The sequence below is a fragment of the Aspergillus flavus genome, chromosome 6 (assembly GCF_009017415.1).
Source record: "Aspergillus flavus chromosome 6, complete sequence".
NCBI lineage: Eukaryota > Fungi > Ascomycota > Eurotiomycetes > Eurotiales > Aspergillaceae > Aspergillus > Aspergillus flavus.
This window is the reverse complement of record NC_092410.1, coordinates 3204940-3212629: the sequence shown is the minus strand read 5'-3', so window position 1 is coordinate 3212629 and position 7690 is coordinate 3204940.

Below are 7690 nucleotides of genomic sequence, written 5' to 3'. Positions count from 1 at the left end.
CAGAAGGCTTGTCTGTATACGAGAGCGAGTAAAAGTACGATGGTATAGAATATACGCCTGCCAAGGCTGTTCCTCCACACTCAGATTTAGTTTATTTAGCCTCTTTATGGATTGATTTACTTTTTGGTATGCGGGTAAGTACTAAGTAGTAGTACGTACAAAACCCGCTATTGCGGGATTCGGTGAGAAAATCTGGAGTAGATAGACACGAAAACCCCATACCATGCAGCAGCAGAAGAACGACGAGGTCCATGTCGGGATATTTCGAAGCTTCGGAGGGTCAATCGGGACCAGTCTGGACCCCATACCGCCACCTTTCCTGATTTACGGAAAAGACCTCAGACCTCAGACCTCAGACCTTAGCCTAACACCCCCATGGAGTCTAGTGAGACTACGGAGTACAATGGTTATGGTATCCTCAGCGACAGGAGATTTCGGGGAGAAGGATGACCTGCATCATCCCTACCCCATACCGTATCTATGGGGTTCACGATCCCAGTTGTTCTCGGTCACATGTACGACTCGGTGGTTTAAATCCAAGATCCCGTGTGGAACATGGCATTTTCACTGTTGGGATTAGAAAGGAATGCCGCTTCGCTTTGTTCATCAAGATGTACGGTATGCTTGACAGGTCCGATGGTATGTTTTCCCCTCGCCGACGGACGTCCTGTTCGCCGATCGAATGCGGATTGTCCCTATTCCAGTTAACCCTCCTCGCGATAATATAGACTACTGCTCAGTGGATGAGGATAAGTAACATAGTAGTAGCAAAAGTAGCGGGCGCTTTCCGCGGCTGATGGGGACCGGGTACGGCTACGAATGTCGCTAGTAGATACGCTTGCCCGGTTAGTACCCGCCCATCTCGACGATAGTGGTTACGGATACTGCTTAATGAATTCCGCTTTACTCCTAGTTCTGCAACAGATAACAAGGGCAGCGTCATAAAAATAGCATAAAGATGATTTAACAGTAAGTGCATACTCGGGTCCTTATTCCGATAAGCAGAGACATGATCGGGTACTGAATGCGTCGTCGCAAACGAGCTGAGAAGAATTCCCCAGCCTCCTCCAATATTACCGTACTTACAAAGGTACGACGTGAGACATTAGTAGCTCGAACAGCATTAGTCCATACAGCTGGATAAAGCACCATCCGCCTATAGCCCCGTGCACGCATCAAGAACAAGTTCCTGTGCAACGATTGATTTACTTTACGTAGTTAATCGAACTCCGGGGGATTCTCACCGTTTGCCGACGCGGTTTATTTTACCTCAGTTTTGAGTAATGGGGTGTAACCGCTGGACGTCAGCCAAGAGTTCCTCTCTCTCTTTTGGAATTCCCTCCATTCCTTTTGGTCTTGGTTATTGTACTATTGATATTACATACCAATACCAGCTTACCTCATCGGTATCCCTCTTCCTTGGAGGAAATCCAACAATAATTAATGCAGCAGCATCGAGCCCTAGTCGATTACCTTATGAAAAGCATAAAAATTTCTACACGATGACAGTTGGCAGGGCTGAACCCAATTGCTCCAAGATGAGAATTACACTCGGAGGGTAGATTCTATCCTAATAGTTGTTGGTTATGCCAGTGGGGGTTTGTGGAAAGAAACATACAAGATTTAGTCAAGGAATCGACTGGTGTTGGAGTTAACAAAGGACCCCACACAAGACCCGTGGTTGAGCTCCTCTATTGAGACTCAATTCTATGGCTTCGGGAATTCCTGACCCTGACCCAGTACCGTTGATAATAAATCAGGTGGATGTGATTGAAGAGACGTGCAAGTGGGTGGGTAAAGTTTTGATTTTTCTTTTCTTTGACAGTGTCATCGACGTCTGGGATTTCCATGGTTTGGCTGTAACGGGTGTCAGCCAAAACCTCAACCCACACAAAGAATTTTTTACCTTCGACACGACAAATAAAATTTTCCTACGGGAAAGAGGCAAAACCTGGACTCATTCTAGAAAATCGAAGAAGAAGCCAAGAGTTGACCTGACTGACGTTGCGGACAGCAAATACCTACAAATCTTCGAACTACGTAAATGCCTCATGCCCTGGACTGGAGATACTAAGTGATATCAGTAGTCAACTTTTCGATGTGCATTAGAACAACACACTATTATCCCGCAACGGGTCCCAGCCAACCAGGAGTGAGGCTGTCGACATAAATGGGCGAACGAAGTGGAAATAATCGCCACCGGATTGGGGACGCCGCAGCTCTGATGGGGGTGTGGTTCCATCCGTGACTCGTCCGACTGCGTTCGATGCCCGTTCTCGACGTTTTCTAGAAAACTAGATCGAATGGAACGGTGCGAGTTAGGTGCATTCTTCGTCCGAGAAACTGGGATTCGCCTTTGGGTCGCATTTTAGGTCGGATATCGGCAATCTGAGCGTATCTGAGTTCTTTTTTGGTGTGATGTTGTTTGGTTGCATTGTTGTTCGGTGGTGTGGGCATGTGAGACTTTTTTTTCTAGATGGTTTACTCCAGAATGTTACGTCATAATCGGCAGTCCGAGGAGATGCTTTTTGTTTTCCACACACACGCACACACACGGTCGGGTAAATTGGTCGGGATTCAAGAGAGCCACTGGCAGACTCAATTAATTGGGATTTCCCTCTTTGGGACCTGAGGAACAGCTTTCCCTGTCGGGCTAGACCGTACGGCCCGTTACGTAAGTTTCAATGGATGAGTAAGCCCCTACCGCTTTGGGTAAGTACCTCTCAATTTCCCTATGAGGGTATCCACGGTGTCTCCGTCTCACTATCGACCGACTGACTAGAGCCGCGTACATACGCACACACACGCACATTTCCTGGACGAGGAAATTATTAGTTTCCTCACCATATCCCGGAAGATCTTGCCGGTCTCGCCTTATTTAACGTGCATGGTGCTAGGTGTACGACGGCGCTAACAAACAATTGTCCGCCCGGATATTACTTTGACATTGTGGAATATATTTCCTGGTGTCCTTAATCTTCACTACGACGTACCCTATACCAAAACGTCGACAGATAGCACTCTCACGCAAGAGAGAATGGCGCTATCTCAAATGGATCACCGAGGTCTTCCGTGGTCCTGAATGAAACATAGCTAACGAGCTGTACCTACAGTAGCACCTCTTTTAGCCCGCTCACTAACCGCTAGTAACAGAAACGGGGAAATTACTTCCCACTCACCGATGCTAAATTGCAAATAATCCCCCAATCCCCACCGGCGATCGCCCGTCGCCAAGCTGTCTCATCGAGGATCGTGGTGAGGGATTTTCTTCCCAGTGCGGTCGTATTATCGTCGCTTCCCGAGGTTGCTCCATGGTTTGGGTGTGGTCTTGTTCGGCCTGGGACCTCTTATATTTTCCAGATACAGAATTGATCTCGCTTGAGCTTGCCAAGAGCCAAGACATTGTCCATCGGGAAAAACCATTAGGAAGGAGAATCAATTATTGTTCTATCTATACATAAATCACGGGGATTCCGTTCATGTCACGCCTGCAGGACTGCACAAGAATACGACATCGGCTTGCCCCAGATGGGGGCGTTTGCTCATCGAGATCCCATTTGCAGTTTAGACGGAGGCACATCATCTCTTAGCGGAATCCCTCCCACCTTTCCTATCCCGTACAAGACGGCCGCGCTCAGACGAAGCTACTAATGTGTCCCTGCTACTATGAGAGATTTTCCCCCATTATTAGGCCCTTTTCCTTTACGGTGCCACGGTGGCAGCGGGCAACGCCAACGTGACGCCAATCGCCTTGTTCAATTATATTACTCCATGGAAACCATAGATAATCGGTCATGAGATGATAAGAGCTCCGTGCAGCTACCACTGGCCGAATCAAAAGGGGAAACACAAGTGGTCGTCTCGGGGTAAAGCCGAGCCCGACTCGGAGATGATCTGACCATCAGTTGCCCCCAACCCATAGCTCGCTGTCGCCATTGTCCCTGCGTCATATTGTGCGTGATTGTCGTTCATAACCCATTGTTTAGGATTCTGCATCGGCTACACGCGGTTTGTTCTACTGCAACGGCTATCTCGGCGTACAACATGACGACTGGAAATTAGATTCTAGCATTAAGATATCAGCACGATTTTTTTTATTCTTTCCAGGCCCTAGTCTCCATTAAAATTCCAATAATCTATGGAGGCTCTCCTAAACCAGGTGCGTCTGACATGACATCGGGATATTTCACCTCGGCAAGGCCCTGGTCTCGGCCCAGCCCAAACACTCGCCGCCATCGGCGTCGCGGGAATCGGCACGCGATGCCCGCCCTCCCTTCCCTACTGCAACCATTCTCTTCTATGGACGTTTTCTAGCGTTTCTATCTGACTGTCTATCCCTGGATAAAATCAGACGACCCGTCGGTGTTCCATGGTTGGAACAGTCGGTCAGCGACTAAGAACTTTCGCTCGGAGTCAACCGCCGACGCGACCCAAGATTAAAAATCAGTAAGGCAAAATGCTCCATGAGACCAGTCTCCATGTTGTTTCGGATGCTCCTGCGCTCGGCAGTATGTATAGAACCATGCAGGAACTCTGCTGAGAATTGGTCCGCCAAGGGAATAGAATGCAATAGGGTCGGTGAATAACCTTCCTGGCGGTATTCTGGGCGCGCGATCAGAATCTCCCTTGGGAAATATGATATCAGCGCCCGACAAGTTGTCTCAGCCTGGGTCGTCGCAATAACGGAGGTCTATCAATTGCCCTGCAGCGTGTCTGCTAAGTATATTCAACCTATAGTAGGCTGTGTAACGCTCGCTGCCAAGGGATCTTCAGCATGGATATTCCCCGCATGATACCCTGTACGAGCGTCTATCTGATCTCATCTGTATGCCCGGCTCTCGTCAATGCAAGAATGTCCACCTCCTTGCGTGATCGCAGTCTGCCAGGCTGCGTCCCACGGGACTGAGAACAGAATGGCACATCGACCCTGCAGACCTGTTCATTGGAATGCTTGGGACCCTGTAAACGATGTCTGCGACGTCATCGGAAGGTGCTCCCGACATACAGCGTCGTACATGCACGGCTCGTCAACCTCATACATACAGCACCCCATACGTCGGGCCAAGCCAGGCAATGCAAGGCGAATCATCCCCGTCGGAAAAAGATGCTCCAAACCCTCCTAGAAGGCAGCAGGGACCTACGGTGCATACTCCATACAGTTCCCCGAAACGGGTTCTCGATCGACATCGGAGCGCTGATCGCTATCTGCCTACGAGCAAGTGCCCAAGCGGGCGATACAGCCGACGCCCCATGATGTCAAAGTTTTCTATAATCAGTATACTTCAAGACATACGTAGGCCCTTTGTACACGCTGTTCAGATGCAAGACAATGACCGTAGATGATTGATGGATGAATTGCAAAGACAACGTGTCCACCCCAGCCACCAGTTCAGGCAACACAGATTGTTGAACGTTCACTTGTGGTTGACAGGCAGTGATCGACAGTGCGTCAGGGGCTGTGATGAACTTCTTCACCGCCAAGAGGTGAAGTGTTCGCTGGCTAGTGAACGGTATGGGGTCAAGGAGCCCGCATTGAGGGGTAATTCTCTGATGCATTCCGTGAGTTCATCACAAGAAACGAGGAGTCGTCTCTGTGTGTGTCCATTGTGACCAACCACCCCGAAAATGAAGCAATCCATTGACTCCGCCAAGCAAATGATGTGCAGTATCAGCAAGGCTGGTGCTTGGCGGATTTCCCCCTTGGGACATTCAGTCTATCGATAGTCAAACCAAACTGCACGGTCAATGGATCTCAATTTGAATGCGACGATAAGGGAACACCTGAAATGAAATCCATGACCAGGCAAATGACATAACAAGAAGCAGAATCAGACCACTATCGCTACACTTACCTCAAGCACTCCGGCTTGGCGAGGAGGTTAGTTCGTTTTCAATTTCTCCCCATGGAGTACTCCATATTTTTTTGCCCCCTACCCCTATAATATAACTCGCATAATGAAAACACCACAATCCCCCAAATAATCAACCATAATAACCGCAATTAATGAAGGAGATTCTCCACACCACAAACCAACCTCATGATCCAAGTCTCACAGAACAATTCCCATTCCTCCCCCAACCACTTGACATCAGTAATCTCCTGAAATTCCAATTCTCGCCAAGCAAACCAAAACCCTCTCCATGCATTCCTCTACAACTATCGTTTCTTGGCAATCTTCTCCCCGAAGCGAAGGGATACGGGCACTGCCCCCTCTCCAGACAGGAAAACACAAGAAAACACAAGAAAATAGACTGGAAATAAGGAAATCGGGAACAGAAAACTATCTTTGATCGACGAGGCGGAGTCAATGTGTGTCTACGTAGTGTGTATAGTCTGTTTTGCCCGATAAGATGAGTCTTTGTTTTTTGGGGCGCATTTTTGGGTTGAGTTGGATTGTTAGAATTATGGTTTCTTTTTTTTTATTGAGGTATAGTTTTTGGGAGAGAAATAGGGGAATTGAGGGATCTAGATCTATCTAGAGCTGGGTGTTTGCCCTGTTCGGTGCCGTCTTGTTTTGTCTTGAAGATAAATCTAGATTTACATATCGTATCATTTACCTTGGATTCTACATAGCTACATAGCTACACAGTAGGAAATAGAAAATAGTGAACTACCAAAAGGCATCAAGTATAGTGTGTACATAGTACACAGTATACAACATATCAAACCCAATAGAACCAACCCGATCCTCCAGTAGAATAGAGAGTAGAATAGAGAATAACAATAGACCAAAAAAAGGGACAAATTACATCATTCAATCATTCAATAACTCATCCATTCTCCCAATCAATCAACCATACTTCCTTCAATCCTGATTGACTTCTGCAATGCCACCACCGTTTTAAGTCACGTCTCCACTGCACATATTTGCCCAGTGGTATTCTCGGCTGGGGGGCGAGAAGGTTGGGTGCGGCATGTTTGAAACAGGGTGATTGCATGTTTGAATGCGGAGGGGCGTTTGGGAATTTGGATTTGGGGAGTGTTTGAGGTTGGGAATGTTGGTGTTGATGGTGGTTATGTCATTGGGTTTGGGTTTGGGTTTGGATGTGATGTTTCAAGGTGGTGGGTTTGGGAGATATATTGTAGTGTAGTGGGTTAATGTAGCTCGTGGATAGTATGGAGTGATATGTCTGTTGTCACGTTTAGTTCGAATATATGTAGTTGTGGTGTTTCTTGTGGTGTGGGTGAATATATATTTCTTGTTGTGACAATGTATATAGATAGTCATTCTGATTGAATAGCATGTTATATATATACCACCATGAGATGGAACGGTATGACTATAGATAATGTATACAGGTAGCTTCTTGCATTAATATATAGAATAGATTGTCAACAGCTAGCTCAGTTTCTATCTGTCTACAAGCATGGCCGATTGATATGCCAAGTTTAGGAGTTGTATATCGAGGTATGACGGTCGCTTTGCGTGTATTAGGTGCTAATACGATAGGTACCAGCGATTCTTATAGTAGACCTGTAGACGGGGACGGGACCGAGACAATGGTGGTCATGTTCATTGAGTCAACATTGATATGTAGGTGTGTATGTGTATAGAACCATCTTTCGACGCTACAAGTTCTGTCCAACCTAGTAGTGGTGTGTGGGAATATATTGCCTCTATATTCGACCCTAATCTCACCTACTTCATCTGTCATTAGAAGAGCACACCGTAGAGTAGAGGATGAGCTA